The sequence below is a fragment of the Equus przewalskii genome, chromosome 29, assembly GCF_037783145.1.
Source record: "Equus przewalskii isolate Varuska chromosome 29, EquPr2, whole genome shotgun sequence".
Classification (NCBI taxonomy): Eukaryota; Metazoa; Chordata; class Mammalia; order Perissodactyla; family Equidae; genus Equus; species Equus przewalskii.
This window is the reverse complement of record NC_091859.1, coordinates 36,855,180-36,875,754: the sequence shown is the minus strand read 5'-3', so window position 1 is coordinate 36,875,754 and position 20,575 is coordinate 36,855,180. Positions and strand designations below refer to the sequence as shown.

The 20,575-nt window shown below is 61.6% G+C and overlaps 1 protein-coding gene across 2 annotated transcripts in view; it reads right to left on the bottom strand.

Moving 5' to 3' along the window:
* The window catches only part of MGAT3 (beta-1,4-mannosyl-glycoprotein 4-beta-N-acetylglucosaminyltransferase), a 31,876-nt gene extending 19,615 nt beyond the window's left edge, over positions 1-12,261 (bottom strand). Inside the window, exon 1 of one of the 2 annotated variants that reach the window (XM_070600240.1) lies at positions 12,123-12,261. The gene's annotated coding sequence lies outside the window, so the exon portion shown is untranslated. Of the gene's footprint in view, positions 1-2,061; positions 2,194-12,122 lie in introns of those variants that run through there. The other variant, XM_070600241.1, reaches the window with a different exon arrangement.
* Between the last annotated feature and the right edge of the window lie 8,314 nt (positions 12,262-20,575).

Below are 20,575 nucleotides of genomic sequence, written 5' to 3'. Positions count from 1 at the left end.
TCCACATCTGCCACATGGGACCATCCCAGCCCCTCAGGGCTCCGCGCTGAGGTGCACGTGCCCCACAGCCTGGCCACATGCCTGCTGGGGTGCCTTCCTCCAAAACCCTCCCAGGACCCGACCCCACTCTTCATCCCCACTGGCCTCCCTTCCCGTCTCTTTTTTAAAAAATTCTGTCTTGGGGCCGGCCCAGTGGTACAGCGGTTAAGTTCGCACGTTCTGCTTCGGTGGCCCGGGGTTCGCCAGTTCGGATCCCGGGTGCAGACATGGCACCGCTTGGCACACCATGCTGTGGTGGGCATCCCACATATAAAGTAGAGGAAGATGGGCATGGATGTTAGCTCAGGGCCAGTCTTCCTCAGCAAAAAGAGGAGGATTGGTGGCAGATGTTAGCTCAGGGCTAATCTTCCTCAAAAAAAAAAAAATCTGTCTTGAAATTTTACATTTTTGAACCATGGCCCCTGAGTTTTCACTGGGCACTGGGCCTCACAAATTCTGTCACTGTAAAGTCCCATCAGGCCCCATCCCCCTGCTCAACTCCCTACAGGACCCTCTGGCCCTGTCACACCCAGGATGAGACCCAAACTCCTCCCCGCCCACACGGACTGCCAAGCGGGTCCCTGCGTCTTCGCTGACCTCACCTCCCTCGTCCACTTGGCTCCACCCACAGTCCCAGCCTTTCCATCTGTCCCACACCCCAGGCTTGCCTGTCTCAGGGCCCTCGCACTGGCTGTTCCCTCTGCCGGGTATGCCCTTCCCTCAGACCTCCACACGCCGCTGCCTGCTCAGAGGGGCCTTCCTGACCAGCCAGCTGACACGGCCAACCCCTCCCAGGTCCTCTGCTCCACAGCCCTCCTCGCGGCGGAAGTTGTCTGTCTGCTTGTTTGTGTGTTAGTGGTCTGTCTCCCACACCCACACTCTGCTCGCTCGGAACGTCAACAGTAGGAGAGCAGGGGTGCCGTGGGCCTTGGTCACGGGTCACAGCTGCTCCCCACCCCCCAGGACAAAGCTAGGCCCGGAGCAGGCGCTCCATAAACAGCTGTGACATGGTGACGGAACACTTAGGAGAAGTGATGACGGACTCTGAGTGACAAGGATCGTCTGGCTTGGCAGGCGGGGGCAGCAGGGCCGGCCAGTGCACAGCCACACCTAGCAGGATGCTCTCCCTGCTCCGGCGGCGGCCCAGAGAAAGCTGCCCGCTGCCACAGCCCTGCTGAGAGCAGCGCGTGCTGCCCAGGCAGCCCCAGCCGTGCCAGCCCCTCCCGCCAGGCTCGTCCATCCTCCAGGGACAATGTACAAAGGGCCACTTCAGTGCTGAGCCTCAGCTCCATCTCCAGCCCAGAAGGCCTGAGGGTGGGGGGAAGGGCGCCCCACCCCTCCCCTGTCCTCTTGGGGCCTTCTCTAGCACAGGGCTCGGCGGGCAACAGCAGCAAGCTATGGCTGGAGAGGCTTGGTTCCATGCATTGCACCTGGGGGGCGAGGTGCCCATGCGTGGGGGGCACACCCACACACAAGGTGGGGGGCACACCTGTGCACAGGGTGAAGGGGTGCATCTAGGCACAGGGCAGGGGTAGTCAGTCCTCATGCACCTCGGCAGTAGGAGTGGAGGCGATCCTACGGCATCTCCCCCTCTGAAAGGGCGGCAGGTGGGGGTACCCCTGTGCACCTGAGCGGCTGGAGTGCCAGCTGGGGTAAGGGAGGGAGAGGAGCGGATCCAGCGGGATCGGGCCAGGCTGCAGGGAGTGGTGCCCACCCAGCCTGGGACCCCCCGCTGCAAAACATGGTGCAGAGAACCTGCTCAAACAGTTGTAGCGACAACCTGAGTGGATACCTGTGACCTGAGCCTGGCACCCAGGGACGCTCGGACAACCCTGGGCACTCCCAACGCTCCTCCTTCTGGGCCCTGTCAGAGATATGACCAGGAAGCTGAAGCCACCCTAAATGCTCCCTCTCCCGGAGCGTGCGCACCTATGACCACACCCCATCTGTGCCCGGATACTTCTCGTCCCACCCCTCTCGCTGTGCCCGTCCCGTGCCCGCTGCTCCACCATCGGCGCTCACCTGGACACCAGCAGAGGCCTCCCCGAGGGGCTCCCAGCCTGGTCCCAAGGAGCCAAGCAAAAGCCACATCTGACGCTGCCCCTCCCAGCATGGAACCACTGCCCTCAGGATAAAGTCCAAATCCTCCAGGAGCCTGGAATTTTCCGTGTCATCTTACTCGCCAGGCCCAGGCCCGTCCCCAGAGGCCTCAGCTGAAAGGCACTTCTTCCTCGAGCTTCCCTGACCCCAAGCTGTGGAAAGACCCAGCTGCCTCCACCCTGGCCTGCTCCCAGTGCCCTCATCCGCACAGCGCTCTGCTGCCCTACTCCTCTGGGTCCCCGGCCCCAGCACAGAGGCTGACACAAAGGAGGTGTTAACTGTTTGTTGAATGAATAAAGGGCCTTCCCCCAAATGCACACACCTGCACCCTTCAGGCAAGGCTACCAGGCTCTCAGGCTTGCCTGGGCTTGCCTAGTCCTGCCTGCTGTACCACGCAGGCTCCGCATACCCCAGCGAGGTGCCTGTCTACAGGAACTCTAAAGCTCCTTTCCACTGGGATGGCAGTGGTGGGGACAGAGACACAGGAAGTGAGGACTCTGAGCAACATGGGGCCGCTGGCTGGGAGGAGATACGGGCAGGAGAAAAGGACCAGGGTCCTCCCCCGCAGCTCGTCGCTGTGTGCTCAGTGCCCAGCACCACGCCTGGCATGCAGCAGGTGCTCCACAAGCCGCTGCTGAGTAAAGGACTGGGCTTGAACTCTGGCCACCCACAGCCCTGGGACCCCAGGCCAGAGCCCTACCCTCTGCAGGCCTGTGTGCAGAGGCACAAAAGGGCAGGCTGCTAACACCCACCCACAGGGTCCTCGGAGGGACCTGGGGAGGCGCGGAGGCTGCACCAAGATCAGCGCCCCCTTCCCAAGTGAGGTGCTCCATCTCACCCCACGCTCACAACCCACTTCAGATGAGGAAACCCAGGCTCGGAGAGGGGACACGACCGGCCCCAGCAGGCTGTGTGGAGGGCCTGGCTCAGCAGGGACCGCGTGCACACCCACTGCTGCTCACCAAGCCTCAAGACCTCCCCACCCCTGGGCCTCAGTTTCCCCCCTGACCATGGGGGCACAGACTTGATCTTCCAGCTTGGCGAACATCAATGTCGCACATTCCAGAAGGCCCAACTTCTAGGTCTGCTGCTCTGTGCCCTTCCTCTGAGTCTCACATTCCAGCTTCTCTGATCTAAAGGAGGGGTTCTACTTTCGAGGTGCGGGGTTCTGGCGTGTGGTCCCAAGTTCTCCTCTCACAGAGGGTCTGCAGCCCCGGTTCTCCCGCCTGCCCACGGGCTCCAAGTGCTGTGTTCTCCGGCCACCGCGCCTCCCCTCAGGCACTGGACTCCTCCCGGCCCCCAGCGCGGGGCTCGCAGCCGCCACTCCAGCTCCAGCTGCATCGGCCTTCGGGTGCTTCAGAGCAGCGAAGCCAGCAGGGAGGGCTGGCCGGCGTTCCCAGGCTGGGCTCCAGGGCCGCAGGGCACCCCGTCCCTGCGTCTCTCCTGGATGCTGCTCTGACCACCGCACCCCTGCTGGCCCTGCCCTCACCAGTCTGCACTGCAATGGCTCCACGAGACCGGCACTTCCCCGGGTCAGAAACCTTGGGTCACTTATCTCCAGGGTCAAGGCCTGGCACGTTGGTGGGCGCTCTGTACATGCTTGCTGAATGAATTACCCAGGCATACCTGAGGTATCGGCCAGACTACACTCGGGCACAGACTGAGGGACACACATTCATATATGACGGAGAAGTTCATGCTGTGTGCACACGCAAGTGGTGTGCACAACATGTACACAGGAAAACACAGAAACGGTCACACCCTGACGTCAGCAGCTCTGTGCCCCTGGCATCTAGCACGGCCCCTGGCACACAGTAGGCTCTTGGTGAATAACTGCTGAACAAATGAATGAATGAATGAGTGCTCTGTACCAGGTACAGAGTCACGGGCTGTGGAGAGACACAGAATGGGCCCCACCCAAGATCAGGGCTGAGCTGTGCTTACAAATACCATGGCCACAAGGCAGAACTTGACCCGCGTTGTCGGGAGACTGCCAGAAAGGGCTTCGGGGTGGGAACCAATGAGGAAGGCAGTGGACAGTGATGCCCATCCACTGGGCACCGGGGATGGAGGCGAAGCCAACAGCCGTGGGGCCACCTCTCGTTAGGAGGGGCGGAAATGGCTTCCCAGGCACATGGCAGCACCCAGGGTGGACCGGGTTAGCTTTCCAGGTGGAGAGGTCGGCTCAGCAAAGGCCGGAGGTGGGAAGGCAAGGGCCGTGTACAGAGAACAGCAACGGCCCTGAGGCTGGAACATGCGGTGCGTGGGGGAAGAGGAGCGAAGGCCGGGCAGGTGCCAGAGGAAAGCGGTCAGAGGTTTGCATGGAATTCTCAAGGCCTGGACGCTCACTGACCCAGTTTCCGAGAATGAGAGAAACAAGCTGTCTGCCGCAGGTGCCCCTGCTCTGGGGGATGTGCTCGGTACCCGGCAACTCCTACAGGGGAGACCCCACAGCTGGTCCCTCTGGAAGCCACCCCCAGCGGGGCCCCCAGAATTGAACAAATGGAGAGCTAGCTGTTCTCAGGGCACCTTCGACCTCTCTCCTTTAGAATATAACTTGATTTTTCTGGTTATAAAGATTTCTCACACATTCTAGAAAATCTGGAAATCACAGCAAAAGAAACAGGACAACATCCCCCATACCCTCCACCATCCCACCACCCCCCACCCAGAGTGAACTCTTTTTTTTTGGAAGATTAGCTCTGAGCTAACATCTGCCACCAATCCTCCTCTTTTTTTTTTTTTTTTGCTGAGGAAGACTAGCCCTAAGCTAACATCTGTGCTGATCTTGCTCTACTTCATATGTGGGACGCCTGCCACAGCATGGCTTGCCAAGCAGTGTGTAGGTCCACATCCAGGATCCGAACCGGCAAACCCTGGGCTGCTGATGCAGGGTGCATGAACTTAACGACTGTGCCACCAGGCCGGCCCCCCAGGGTTGAACTCTTTAGCCTAAGTTCTCATGGACATTTTCCTGCACACCTTTTTGCTGGAATGGGCCAATGACATGAATTTTCCGCCAGCTTTTGGGCAACACCTATGTTCTAGAGCGCAGACCTGAGCCCTGAGGACTGCGCTCCTTGGCTCCTTCCCAGCCACTCCAGACCTGACCGCATCCCAGAGAGAAATGCTCCAGCTCCGGACAGGAGTGTGGCGGTGTGGCCCCACAGCCCTGGGCTCTCCTCCTGCACACCACAAAGGGGACCCTCGGCCGCTCTCCGTGGTGCTCTGGGTCAATCCCAAGTGCTCCAGGCCTCAATGTTCTGTGAAATGGCCAGGTTCAGCTGGCCACATGGTGTCAAGGCTCCCAGCCTGGCCCCTCTCTGGGCTGAGGGGACAGTCACCTGGGCTGGGCTGCACCTTACAGTTGCTTCCCAGAGCCACACCAGGAGGTCCCTTGGTCTTTCCCATAATCCCCTCCTCTTTGCCATCTAGACATGAGGGACGGCAGAGCAAGCCTCACCACCGCCCCAGTGACCTCCACCGGAGTCCTCCTAACCTAGCCTAATCTAGCCATCTGTTCACTCCCACGGCACGCCTCACCAGGCCTTCAGGCCCTGCCTTCTAATCAGGGCCTGGACAGACCTGCCCTGCCTGCAAGGCTCCCACTGCCCCCGGGGGCGGAGAGACAGAAATCTACTGGGATGAGGATCAGCCTTGCCCTCGGGATAGGGGTCAGCCATGGCCTCCTGGAGGCATCTCAAAGGATGAGGCAGGAAGGACGGGGAAGGGCATTCCGGACAGAGGGACAGCACCTGCAAAGGCCTTCGGGGAAGCCAGCACCTGGATTCCTAGTCTGGGTGGGGGTGCTGGAGCATTGTCCCCTCCTCACGGGGCCAGTGCCTGGAGGCAGGGACCACGGTTTCTGTCACATTCCCCTCAGGGGCAGAGGCAGGGCCACCACACTTGCTCACCTGTGGCCCCAAACATCTCTGACAGCAGTGACATGTCAGGCCCCAGACCAGCCTGAGGAGACCCGATCCCTGGACACCCCTGGGAGGAGGTTTGCCTGGGTCCCCCCACGGTTCAGGGACTCTGACGGTGGTCATTCTGCACAGCCGAAACCCACCGCCGGGCTCCCTCGACCATCCAGGCATGGCGGAGCCTCGCTCACGGCTCCTCACCTTGGGCGTGCCGAGCGTGACCTTGGACCAGTCACCCACGCTCTGTGCGGCTTCGCCCAAAGACCCAAGACCGTCCTGGGCTCTTCCCAGGACTAGACAGGGCCAAACCGTGTGCCCACCTGGCCCCGGAGCCGCAGTCACGCCCGGCTCTGCCGCCCTGACCAAGCAGGCTCCAGACACCCGCTGTGCGCCAGCGCACCTCCCCCCACCGCCTCCTTCCTCTCTCCCATCAGCCCAGGCAGAGGGCCCTCCTCCACCGCCCGCCCCTCACAGACGCAGAGCACGGGGTGGCAGGTTCTCGGACCCCAGGATGCGGGCACAGGTGAGAAAGTCGAGCCAAATCCCCATCACTGTGAGAACCAAATGAGACCATGTGTGTGGAAGCCTTTGTAAACTGCAGATGCCACCCACAGGGCAGGCTCTGTACCACGGAACCACCTCCTGGCTGTGTGGCCTCAGAGAGTCACCTCCCCTGCCCGCCACTCAGTTTCCATACAGTGAAAGAGGATGACTTTGGCACCACTGCCCGGAGCACCCAGGATGCTGAAATGAAAGCACGCGAGAAAACAGCAGCATCTCGCTCCCATTCATGCCATAAACGAGTCCAATAGCCTGGGCGACGGTCGGAAAGGCGCCTTCTCAATCTTTCACCCACACCAGCAGTCTGCGATGTTTCTGGAAGTGGCCTTCACCCTCCACTCTCACAATCACCATTCAACAAATATTTAAGGAATACTTTCCAAATGCCTTCTCCATGTCAGGCACGGGGCCAGCCCGCAGCGTGTGCCCATGCGCCCAGCCAGGGAACCCAGCCCCTCCCGTCACCGGTAGCAATCCCTGTCCCCCTTCTCCAGCCACCATCATTCACCCAGACTGTGTGCCAGGCCCCCGGTAACAAGAGGAGGGCAGCCATGAGGGATCTGTCCACGGCCAGCCAGGACCTGTCCTCTGAGGCGGCGGCAGCAGCAGCGGGTACAGGATAAAAACAGTGGGGTGCCGGTGGGGGCAGCATGGTGTGGCAAAGCTGGCGAGCAGGGAGCAGAGGCCAAGGACACAGGTGGGGCTGGGGGCCAGGGATCCGGGGCCCGGGGGCAGCAGTCTCGTAAGGCAGCCCAGACTCCACGGGGCCGGGCAGCATTTTTAAAACAGGGTTTCCAGCCCTCCCTCCCTTGGTGGGGGATTCTGACTCAGCAGGGCAGGGCAGGCCCGGAAACATGTACTGTCCCCCAGCCGCCAGGTGAGGCTGTGCGGGGCTTGCAGAGGCGGGGCCCAGGGCTGCAGGAAGGAAAGGTGAGCACCAGGACAGTGGCCTGGGCGTCGGACAAGGGTGAGGCTGCTGTCTCGGGCGTCCAAGTCTCAGAGAACAGTCGGTCCCCTCTGGGTGACCAAGGGAGCCCAGACAGGCAGCCTGTCAGGTTCTGGGGTCCTACAGGCTGGACACAACCCAGCCCTGAGCCCCGGGGCCCAGGCACCCTCAAACTGCCAAATGGGGACACTAGTACCTACCTGGAGGGAGGTCAGGTGGCGGTACTGAGAGAACACAGACCAAGTGCTTGGCCGAGCTCCCAGCACATAGTAAGTGCTGGTTAAAGAGCTGCAAATTATTATGACAGGCACTAGAGGTGGAGGTTGGGGAGGCTGAGGTGGGAGGAACAACCCAGAAAGTCATCCACCCCAGGTCGCTGTCAACCAGAACCCGGGAGACCGCCTCTGGCCGTCCCCCGCACTCAGACAGACCCCTGTCTGGGCTGCTCCTTCTGGGAAGTTCCCAGCCTGCCTGGAGAGGGCAGCCGGAGGCCAGGCCGTCAGGAGGGCCCCGTGTCAGCACAGGCCCTGACCTCCTGTCCCGGCTCTCACCCTGCCCCCTCCCCAGGGATTCCCACTCCAGTGGGAACCAAAGTCTTGAGCCAAATAAGCCAGAAATTTTCTCAAACAAGGGAGTAATTAGGTGTGTGAATGATTTCTATTGTTCCAATTTTATTTTTATAGAAAAGATGGAAATAAGTGAGCCAACGGGGGAATTTCCACTTCAGGCAGTACATGGAAACGTATCTGGGACCCTGCTAACTTCCCTGATCACGGGCAAGGCCTTGGACCCACTGTCGGCCCCGTTCTAGGCCACGGGAGGGCGGACCACCACCCTCCACCAGGCCGGCTTCCAGCTGCTGAAGCCTCGCTTTCCCCTTCTGGGAGATGGGGACAAGCAGGGTCCCTGTGACATCCTGCCGGATCGAGGCTGCCCTCCGGAGGGTAATCTCATCCACCAGGGATGGAGGAGGGGGAGGAACCCCCTGGGCTGAGAACCACTCACTCTGTCATCCATTTGTTCGTTCACTTGCGCTCCCGTGGTTGTGGAGCTCGCAGTCTGGCAGGGACGTGTGACAACAAACACGCTAAAGAAACAGCTGTGCTGCTCTGCGGGCCCACGGCAAGGCGACCAGGACTCACTGGGGCTTCCCTGCTCCAGCTAAGATGTAAAGGATGGCTCGGCGCTAACGAGACACCGTGCCTCAACTTCCCCATCTGCAAAGGGGATTCACACCGCACCTCTGTTGTGGGTTACTTACAGACACAATAAATGTCGGCTAGTAATACTTTTGTGGGCAGGCAGCATGCACCTGTGAGGGGCTGTAAGCCTGGGGTGACAGCAGAAGGGGGAAAGGGTCTGCGTGAATTGGGATAGAGGGCTGGGATCATGGAGCAGGACACACATGAGGAGGCTTTCGATGGGTGACAGAGTTTCAGGGGACAGAGGGAGGAGGAACAGACATTCAAGTAGAGGGAACAGCACAAGCAAAGGAATAGAATTTGGGCTTTGGGACCTGTTTGGGCCACATCTCAGAGCTCTGTTAGGCTAAAGTCTGGCGTCCACCTGGGCCATTCTGTGCAGAACCCCAAGGCCAGACCACTGCCCTGGAGTGAGGCAGGGTCGCAGGTGTGGAGGGCCCTGGGAAAGGAGGATACCAGCCCTCCAGCCCCTGTGGGTACTTAACCCTGGTGGTCTCTGGCCCCACCCTCAGCCTGTCCAACGCACCTCCCTGCAAGCCCCCCTCAGCCACAGACCACGTGGCAGCTCCCCCAGTCTATGTGACCGGCAGTCCCCAGGGCCTTTCCTCCTTGTTCAACCATCACTTACGGAGCACCTGCCGAATGCCTGGGGGCTGAAGCCAGCGTGGACCAGTCCCCTCTGCGAGACTGTTAAGAAACCGGCCCTGTGGGGAGATTTACACACAGAGCTCGGCCGACGCTGCTCACCCGAGAGCCCGCTGCCAGCACACCACTGCCCCTGCCCAAGCAACGGAGACGGAAAGGCAGGCCCTTGCCCACAGGGAAGCACAGACAACAGGGATGTGGACGACACCCCCACTGAGGCGAGCTGTGTGGTCTCTGAGGAGGCAGGTGAACAGGAAGACTCTTTCTGGAAGGGGGGCAGCGAATGCCCACCGGAAACTGAACCAAGCTGTTCAAACAGCAATACTGCGCACCATCCCCATTGTAAAGACGAGAAAACTGAGGCACAGAGAGGCAGAGTCGGTCGTCTGCAGTCACACAGTAAAAAGTAGCAGGGTGGGGATTTGAACCTGGGCCACTGAATCCGGAATCCTTGCTTCTTAACTTCTACCCTTGACCGCCTCTCGGCATAATTATTCTGACTCTCGCCCTGCCCCCGAGCAGCCAGCATGGGACTAGGCAGACCACGGGGGCCCAGTGGTAGCCACTGCCCAACGAGATTCTACTCTCTTGAGGGCGAGGCCTGTGTCCTCGCCGCCTGGCTGCCCAGCACAGGGCCCCTCACAGGAGGACGCTGTGTGTGTTGGCCTCAATGTCTGAGGACACTTCAGGGAGGGAGCCTTAGTCCCCATGTGGGACTAGAGCTGGCCAGGAGTGCGCCATGCAGGGTGGGGAATAAAGAGGCTTTGGCCTTGGGGAGCAGAGCAGGGTCCCCCAAATGCCATGCTGGCTGCCAGAAGGTGGCGGGTGCCCATGGGGACAAGAGGAGGCCATATGTGTAGACCACCCAGCCCCAGCCACTACTCACTGAGTCTCTTTCCTCCTCCCAGGAGGTGGCGGGGACACGCACCGCCCACAGCCCTTGGGCCCCTCCCGGTGACATCCAGCCCTCACATGATCCTCACTGCCACAGGATGAGTGGGCCTGGCCCGCCCGCCGACACCGATGTCTCCGAGGCCCCCTCAGGTGCCGGGCACCCCGCACGCATCACCTCGTGCAGTCCTCATCAAGACTGCGGAGAATTCTCCCCATTTGACAGATATGGAAACTGAGGCATAGAAAGCTGACTTGCCTGAGGGGGTCCAGCCACCACAGCAAAAGGGATCACCAAAGTGGGTCAAGCAGCCCTGACCATATCAGGGGCACCGAGCAGACCCTCAGAAGCGGAGGCAGCTGGGCCAGACCATCACTCCCAGCCCTGTCCTCAGGAACCAGTGCCTCTCCCTGGTGTGGACCGCCACCTCACCACCTCGCCCCCACCTGGGCCCCTTCCCTTCAGCCTTGGTTCCTTCTCTTCACCCAGCTTCTCGTGTTCAGGTCACTTGCAGCGCTTGACCATGCTCCACTCCATCTCTCAACACATCCCAGACACATGTCTCTGAGCATTTGCTCATGCCATTCCCTCTGCCCAAAATGCCCTTCCCACTTTCTCTACCCAGAAAACTCTTCCAGCTTCTTATCGGATCTTCTAGCAAGTTCTCTCTCCCCCTTGGGCTGGCAGGCCCTCTTCCAAACTTTCGTAAGCCCTGTGCCTATCTCCTTAGCACTCCGAAGCATTAACATCCCCAGAGAACTGCCAGCTCCTCCAGGTGTGTGAGGGGGCTCGTCTTGGTCTTCCCTCCATCCCCACACTTGGCCCCATGCCTGGATCTTTAGTAACTGCCCCGGAGGTGACACACCAGTGCCCACAACGCCCCCATCGAGGCAGATCTGGACTAGTGTCCCAGGAGTGCAGAGGAGTGCTTTGGGGCTGGGGGAGCGCCAGTTCTGGGGGACCACGGAGGGAGCTCGCTGGGGTAGTGTTCCTGCCCACACCCCTTCTGGAGCGTCTTCCAGAGCCAGGAGAGTCACCCGACCTCAGGCCTCCAGTGCTGGCTGAGACCCATCTCTGCTTCCCGTGGCACCCCAGCTCAGGCACCGCCCCCCCCCCATACCCCCAGGCCCGCTCCCCTCCCCACCCCGGGTTCCAGAACTCACTATTTGCAGATATTTATAGCGCCCTCCCCCAGCCAGGTTCCCTCCCCCGCCCTGGGCAGTGCAGTGGCAAGAGCGGGAGCCCCCCCAAAGGGTTGGGGGTTCTCTCCCCAGCTTCCCTCTGCCTGGTCCCCACAGGCGGCCACAGTCCGGCGCCCGCACCGGCCCAGCACCCGACCGCGCCTGGGCCTCGCCGCCGCCGCCGCAGCCCGGGGTCGGGGGTGGGGAAGGCGGGCGCTGAGGCCTCCCACCCCCAGCCCCGCGCCGCGCCGAGCTTTGTGGGGGGCGCAGCGCACAAAGCACAGCTCGAGCCCCGCGCCGGGACGCCCCCCGCCCAGGCCGGGGGAGGGGGTCGAAGGGACGAGGCTTTGCCCTCCGGGGCCAGGGAAGCTCCGCTGAGCAGCCGGGTTGGGGGAGGGGGCGCCAGAGCGCAGCAGCCTCCCCTGCATCCCGCGCCCCATCTCGGCCCCCCAACCCCCGAGCCTGGTGCTCCCGCCCCCGCCCCAAAGGTCACGCTCAGGGAGGGGGCTGTGGGAGCCGTGACCGGGGGCGCCGCGAGCGCCGAGGAGGCGGCGCGGCGATGGAGGCGGAGGGCTGGGAGTGCGGGGATGGAGGGGCTGCGGCGCGGGCCCCGGGACGCCAGGGTCAACTCACCCATCGCCCGCTGGGTCTCAGCAGCGGCGGCAGCAGCGGCGGCGGCGGCTCCGCGGCCCCCGGGGCCCCCGGCGGGGAGATGCTGGCGTCCGCCGCAGCCTCTCGCCCCATCCCGGGCTCCGGCGGCGGCTGCTGCGGCGGGCGCCCGGCATCGCAGGCGGCGCGGCCCCGGCCCGGCCCCGATCCCCGCCCCCCGCCCCCACCTCCACCCGTCCCGCGGGCCCGGCGCGGCCGCCTGGCTGCACCCCGGGCCGCGGCGGGGGCCCGGCGAGCGGACGGGCGCGGGGGAGGGCCCCGGGCGGCGCGCAGGGTGCGGAGGCGAGGCCCGAGCGCGGCGCGCAGAGGTGCCCGCTCCCGGCGGCTCGGGCCCCCGCCCCGCCCCGCCCCCACCGGCGCCCCCTCCCCTCGGCCGCCCGCCGGGCTCCGCTCGCCGCGCCGGGCCGGGGGCGCCTCGAACCGCAGGCTCGGGCCGCCGCCGCTCCGCGCCTCCCGCGTGTGCGATCAAATGTGTGTGAGTGTGTGTGCGCGCCCCTGCCTGTGCCCGTGCGTGCGCCGGCCCACGGCCCAGTGCGTCCTGTGCGGTGGTGTGTGTGCGATGGAGGCGGGGCGGGTCAGAGAGTGTGTGTGTCTGGCGTGTGCATGGGTCTGCGTGTCCGCCTGTGTGTGTGCGTGGATGTGTGCGTCCGTGTCGTGCAGTGTGCGTGGGTCTCTGTGACCTACAGTGGGTACCCGGGTCTGTTCCTGTGTGTGCAGGGGCGTGCACATCTGTGTTATGGTGTGTGCGTGGATCCCGGCGGCTGTGCCTGCGGGTTCCTGGCCCGTGATTGTGTGCACGCATCTGTGACCGTGTGCAGAGAGGACTCTGGGTCTCATATTGTGTGCGTGCCTGGCTCCGGGCGGCTGTGACTATGTGAACGCATCTGTGACCGTGTGCAGAGGCCTGGTCTTCCATGGCGATGCGTGCACAGCGCCGGACCCGTGACCGTGTCTACATGGGTCTGAGCGTCTGTGCGGGGGCCGGGCTATATGGGCCTGGGCCACCCCGGCCTTCGCCTGGCCGGACCCCTCCGACCCCCTCGGTCCACGCGTGCCCCCAAGGCCTCTGCGCGGTCGCTCTCGCAGGCCCGGCCCGGTGACTCGGCCGTAAACCTCCGCTCCCCCAGCCCCTTGGCGGCACTCGAAGCCCCCGGTTCTGCCCACCTCTTGAGCCTCCTCTCCCGCCATTTGGGCGCCAACGGTTGTCGGAGCGGCCACTGCTTCCAGTCCTGGCTCCTCATGCTGTTCCCAGGGCTCCGAGGCGGCCTCGGCGCGCTTCCCGCCCTTCCGCGGTTCCTTCCGCGATTCCTTCCGCTCCTGGGCCTCTGTGGAGCCGTCACTTCTGTTCCGTGTGCAGCGCCCCCTGGGTATGCAGTCAGCGCCACTCTGGGCCCGCCGCAAAGGTGCGCGGGAGAGGGCAGGCGACCCGCAGCATGGCCAGGTCCCAGCAAATGGCCTCGAGGGCAGTCCCCTGGGCCTTTGGAGCCGCCTCGCGCTGCTCTTCCTGCTCCAGGTGCCCCCTGCCCACCTTCATCCATCCTTGCCAAGCAGCCAGAGCGACCCTTCTCCAACATTCCTCTGAGTGGGTTGATTTCCTCCCTGAACCCTCAGTGGCTCCCACTTGCCCTCAGCTTAATCTCAGTGCCTGGGCAGGGCAGAAGGAGGTCCTGGTGACCTGGCCTGTCCCCTTCTCCAGCCTCACCCCTCCACTGCTCTCCTAAGTTCCCTCTAAACCAAGGGAGGGCAAACGATTTTCTGTGAGGGCCAGAGAGTCAATATTTTAGGCTCTGTCTCAGCTGCTCAACTCCGCCATGGTAGCATGAAATCAACCATAGACGCTATGTGAAGGAGTGAGCATGACTGTTACAATAAAGCTTTATTTACAGACACTACAATGTGAATTTCATAGAATGTGAAGCACGTCCCTGCGCCCCCTGTTCCATCCCCGGGACACACCGGCTCCAGGTTTTCTGTCATTCTCCTTGAATCCGGCCACGCAGGGTCACCTCCACCTCTCCGTGCCTCTCCCTGTGCCTCCGCCTGGGGACTCCTGCCATCTGGAAAGGGCCACCTCAGAGACACTTTCCTTGCCCCTGACTGCCCCAGGAGAGTCGGCTCTTCCTCGCCCCGCCTCCTGCAGCAGCGCGGGCATCCCTCAGCCCGGGAGAGATGCACTGTTTCAGGTCCGGCTTCCCCAGTGGCTTTGTTCTGGGCATCGCCCGGCCCCCGCGCACCAGGCTGGGCACAGAATATCACGCCCTTTAGTTTTCACTGCTCCCAGCAAAGGGGCCCAGGGACACAGGCCTGGGAAGCCCTGCAGCCGTGACTCAGACCCGGGCTTTCTTCCTCTCCACTCTCCCCGCCAGCGTGCACATAGTGGGCAGGCCATAGCCCCCTGTCACTTGGTGTGCGCTCTGTACCCCTGACCAGCTCTGGCTCCCCCCGAGACCACGAGCCTACCAGGTCCCGATCAAGGCCTGAGCCACAAATAGGCCTTTTCGTCCTTTGAAACTTTTTAGTTGACTTGGGGGAATAGATAATAGCCCTAGACAGTGCAAATTTGAAAATCACTCAAGGATGTCCAGTGGAAGGTGGACTTCAGCCCCGGCCTCCCAGTTTTCCTCTAAAAGTAAGGATTTTACCCTCACGGCATTTTTTTTGATGCAGCTCCTTTCATGTGAAGCCATTTTGCTCTGACCTAAACACCAGTTCATCACCCCTATGGCTTGACTCCGTTTGGTTTTGTTAATAAGGTACAAAGTGGCCTTGCTCCTGTCCTGGAGCCCCTAAGCCCCGCGCACGGGAGGGACGGGCAAGTGAGAGGTAAGGGCTTGTGGGGAGGGTGCCGCAGTGCGCTGGTGCCTGGGGGCAGGAACCAGAGAGGTCTGGCTTCAGTCTGGGTTTCTGTGCAAGCAGCTTAACTCTCTGTTTTCTCGTCTGTGAAATGGGAATAAGGAAGCGTCCGTCCCTCCAAAGGCTGCTGCGGGGTGAAATGGGTCACTGTCCATAAGGTGCCCTCCCCGGGGCCTGCCGTCCACTCTGTCTTAGCTGGCGCCATGATTGCAGGGCCACTGTCTCCTGAGCACTGGGTACAGGGCTGGGCACACAGGAGACACTCAATAAGTGTCTGCCGGGAAAACAGATGAATGAATTAGTGCTGTCTGTGTGCATATTACCTGGCGTTAAAAACCAGTGGTTGCTGACTTGGACCTGTCGGAAGATGGCCACTCTGGGAAAGCTGTGTCCCAAAGGCTCCACTGTAGGAGGTTGGACCTGCATGTCACTAGGCATCCCACCCACCTGCGGCCCATGCAGGCAGAGGGACCTGGAGGCAGGTGCCCCTGGGGCAATTATGCGGAGGGACAGGAGTGAGCTCACCCGCCCTGCCCAGAGCTGGCTGGGTCAGGAGGGCTCTGGGGGGCTTGCTCACTCATGCTCCCCTGCTCAGATCTTTGTCCTCCCAAGCTTCTTGCGAGGCCTCAGGGGTGTCAGCCTTGGTTGGGCCATACCAAAGCGGCCTCTGTCTGCCCGATGCGCTCCTGCAGTGGGCTGGGAGCTGTGTGTGGCAGGTACCTGCCCTCCCAGCCCGATGGAGATGGCAAGTGACTCGCTCAGTCACACACAATTGGCCCCTGGCAGAGGTGGGCACACCAGGCCCCACCTCTCCACCCTCCCGGCTCAGGCCCCCAAGTCCAGGAGCCCATGTCTGAGAGAGCTGGCCGGAAGGGGAAACCATCCCCAGCTCCTTCCGCCCACAGGCTGCCCTCCCAATCTCTTCCCCTCCCGCATTTATGGAGGTCTGGCACATGGTAGGTCCCCAGCAGGTGGAGAAGCTGAAGACTCGCATGACCCGTCTCATCTAGCGTGGATCCTAGTCCAGCTCGTCTGCGTGTCCCCGTCATTTCAGTGCCCTGAACCTCGGTTTCCTCATCTGTCAAATGGGTCTACTCTCTGCCCTGCCGTCCCATGGATATCAGTGGCATCTGCATCTCTGCATCCTCTGCTCACTTCGTGTCCTATCTCCACGCCATCAGCCAGGATGTGGGGGAGGGTAGGGCTTGGCAGGCGGTCTTCCCTCTCCAGCCCCTCCTCTGGGGCCCTGCTGCCTGAGAGGAGGCTGGGGGAGCCTGGAGCTGAAAGAAGCCCAGATACAAGATTAGCCAGCCCAACGTGGTGTCACCTTACAGCTCTGCTGCCTCCTTTCACCTGGACCGATTGGGCTCCGGGAACAATTGCTGGGTCTGTTATCCCTTTCGGCAGCTGCTGCCTGGCCTGTGGGAGCCACATTCCACCCTCCCTGGGTCATCTCACGCTGGGCCCAGGGTCTCCAGGTGAGGAGTCCCCTGACCTAGGCAGAAGGCCAAGTACCAGCCCTGCCAAGGCTCCCGGGGGGCAGGGAGCATGGCTGGGCGTGGGCAGAGGGAGCTGGCTCAAAGCCGTGGCTTCCGCATCTATAGCATGGATGTGAGGGGGCTGCCTGGCAGCCTGGGGGCCGGAGCAGACACGTTCTGCAAATGTTCAGTCCCCTTCCTTCCTCCTTGCCTGCTGGACGAGGCATCCTCTCCCACCCTCCCCACATGCACTCATTCATTCATCTGTCCATTCATTCATTCACATCCATTCAACACTGAGCCCCTCCGAAAGCACGCGGCAGGCAGCCCTCTGAAAGGCCTGCAGTTTCTCTAACTTTTCTCATCTCTGCACGTGGGTAGAGTAGTACCCAAGGTAGACCTACCCAGAGAGACTTTCTGGAAAATCTCCTACTCGTCCTTCAAGACCCAACCCAGGCGTCCCCTCCCCCAGAAGGCCACCCTGACTTCTGGTCCCCGGAGGCCTTGCTCACGCCCCCTTTGGAGAGCTCCCACCTCAAGGCCTTTGCTGCTCCTGGCCTCTGCCCTCCAAGGACTCCCTCCGGAGTCCCTGCCTCCAGGGAGCAGCTCAGATAGTGTCTCTCCCGGAGTCTCCTCTGACTGCCTCCTTCTGAATTCGCCTTCATGGTCCCCTGAGGACACGGAGCACTTCCTGTCTGGTAGCCTGGCCTCCCTGCTGGCTTCCCCGTGGGCTCTTTGGGGACAAGGATGAGAGGGGTTTCCCGGGCGCCTGGCCCAGTGCTGGGAGACAGAGGCCCAGCAGGCAGGGGGTTCCTGCTGCTCCAGGCCGGCTGTCTGGGCCGAGTCCTGGGGTCAGGCCCTCTCTGCCTGGGTGACCTTGGACAAGTCCCTTTCTCTCTGCAAGCCTTGGTATCTACACTCGAGTAGGTAGGATGGAATAGACAGGGGTCCATTACCTGGGGGGGTTGGGGGTCCAGGAGTCTCCTAGAATTCCCTACAGCGTGGTGTGTGTGTTTGTGAGCATGCATTAGTGAGCACACACTTGTGTAAACGGGGGTGTGAGTATATGTATGTGCATATGTGTGCTAACGTGTGCGATTGCCCATCTGTGTGTGGATGTGCACATGTACACGTGTGCATTTCTCTGCAAGGGGGTCCATGCCGTTATTGGATTCTCAAAGGGTTCAGGACCATACGTAGCGTCCCCACTAGTGTTCCTGCTTCCACTCCTGCCCCATAGAGCAGTCGGTGTGATTCTGGAAAACACAAGTCAGATCACCTCCCTCCTCTGCTCAAATCTTGCTATGGCTCCCATTTCCCCTAGAGTGAGGCCAGAGGCTTTCTGGAGCCACAGGGTCCCTCCTGGGCTGGCCCCCTCCCTCCACGTTCCATGGCCATGTTCATCTGCCCCCTTCACGCTGGCTGTTGCCTCTGTCTGGAGCCCTCTTCCCCCAGGGGGACCCACACGGCTCCTCCTCCTCCCAGGCTCAGCACAAAAGCAGGCCCCCCAGCACCCATTTAGGCATAGCCCCCCAGATCCCTTTGCCTCCTCTTTCCCCATGGCACTTGTCACCTTCTAGCAGGGGAGGTAGTTTCCCGTGTCTCTTGTTCTTTTGCCTGTTTCCTGCCCAAACATAAGGCTGCCAGGGCAGGCCTCCACGTCTGCTCGCACTGCCAGGCCCCCAGCACCTGGCCCAGCTGGGCACATAGTGGCTGCCCAGTACATGCTGTTGCATAGGAAGGAAGCCCCATGTGTTGGCCTCTGTGTGTGTGCCTAGGGGATACCCCTTATCCATAAGTGTCTTCTGTGGGGGGCAGTGAGGGCTGGTGGGACCCTAGAGAGAGAAGCGCCAGGCTTCGGGCAGGGGAAGGCCTCTGGATGGGAAAAGCCCTCCCACAAGGGCCACGGCTGCTGTGTGGTTGTAAATGGACGTGACCAGGATGCAAACTGCCTTTCGCACCGTGAACTGCACACTTAGCTGGGCCCTGGCAACTGCTCCCAGGAGCTCAGGAGCCTGCTCTTCCTCTCCACCTCTGCCTTCCCCACGCAGCCCCTACAAGCCTCCCATGCCCGACCCCCAGCTGGGGAAACTGAGGCACAGCAAGAAGAGACTGACCGAGCCCCCTGGATGGCTGAGAGGCAGAGCCAGAACTTGGACTCCAGGGCCAGTGCTCCAGCCACCAGGGGCCAGGTCCCCTCCCAGACCTCTGACCCCCCGAGGCTGACCCCACAGAGAGTGAGGAGGGCAAGCACGTGGTGAGGCCAGGTCGTATCTATTCATTGATTGAGCACCTACTGTGTGCCAGGCCCTGGGCTCCAGGCAGCAGTGAAGACAGAGGTGAATTAGATTTGTCCTTGCCTCCAGGAGACCTCGGGATAGTGGGGGCAGGGGACGAGACAGAAAGACACAGGGAGGCAGCTGAACCGTCCACCTGGGGGGCTGGGAAAGTGGAGGCAGCATCTCAGGCAGGCCTTGAAGGTTGAGGCAGATTGAAGAAAGAGCACAAGAGGGAAAAAGCTGAGAATGCGGGAGGAAAGGACCAGTCACAGCCAGAAAGCATGTGGGGGACCCGGAGGGAGTCATTCAGCCTGAGGACCGCCATAAGCTCCAAGGATGCCACAGATGCCAAGAGGTGGACCGAGTCACCAGGTGGAGGCTGAGGAAGAGGCACCAGCGGCAGCCCACGGCCAGCCCAGGAGGGTAGCCTGCTGGAGTGAGGCTGGGGCTGGAGCCCGGAGGGCCACGGCTGAGTCACACCGTGGTCACTTGCTAGAAATAATAGGCACCCTACATCCGGGTGCTGCATGCACACCTGGCACATGCAGGGCGCCCCCATCTGCCGCACACTCACTCACTGGGGGACTACAACCCTAGTGTCTCACACACGCGCGCACACTCACACATGCACAGCAAGCCTTGTACCCACAAACATACAGATACACCCCATACGCACACACACAGGACACACCTCTTGCCTCCACAAAGCCCTGTTGGGCACTCCCCCCAAACTCAGATGACAACATTCCACAGGGCCACCACAGGGAGGGCGTGGCTGGGCATGGCCACCCAGAGTCCCATCTCCTGGCTCCAGCCCCCTGCTCTTGTCCATACTGCCAGCAGCTGCTTTGGCAAAGGTGCCTCGAAATGCCATCAATGGAGCTGAGGGCACAAGCCCAGAGATGCTGGCTCATGGCCTGCCCATCCTCCAGCAGCTTCAGCCCATGGGCCCATCAGTGAGGTCCAGCTGGAGCCAGGCTGATGGGTGGAACTGGCAGAGGAGAGAAATTCACCCACGAAATATGGGGTCAGTCACAGAGAAAGGCCACAGGACCAGCTCTCCACCTGGGGGCTGAGCTGGCAGCAGAAGGCTCAGCCGTTGACCTTTAACCCACGCTGAGGCTGTCGGGATTGCCCAAGTGGGGCTCCACTGAATCTCACACCTGCAAACTGGGCAGGGCCTCACAGTCGACTCCTCCAGCCCTCCGGTCCATGCAGCTCTGCTTACATGCCTCTTTTGACGTGGCACTCACTCTCTCCCACGGCAACTCTTTTTATTGTGGGACAGCTCTGGCTGTTAGAAATCCTAGATCTGGGGCTGGCCCAGTGGCACAACCGTTAAGTGCGCACATTCCGCTTCAGCGGCCCGGGGTTCCCTGGTTCAGATCCCTGGTGCAGACACGGCACTGCTTGACAAGCCATGCTATGGTAGGCGTCCCACATATAAAGTAGAGGAAGATGGGCACGGATGTTAGCTCAGGGCCAGTCTTCCTCAGCAAAAAGAGGAGGATTGGCAGCAGATGTTAGGTCAGGGCTAACCTTCCTCAAAAAAAAAAAGAAGGAAAGAAATCCTAGATCTCACTGCCTGAAACCTGTCAGAGCACATCCGTTTCTTCATCAGCACCATGGTCCTTCAGAAACGTGTTGAGTGTCCCTCCACTGCTTCTCCTCCCAGTTTCTTCAGCGGCTCCTCCTATGACAGGGTTTCCAGGCCTTTCCATCCCAGCCACTATCCCATGCCCCTGCCCTCCTCCAGACACGGCCTGACCAGCACAGACACACCCCAACCAGCCGGCTTTGCGGTGAG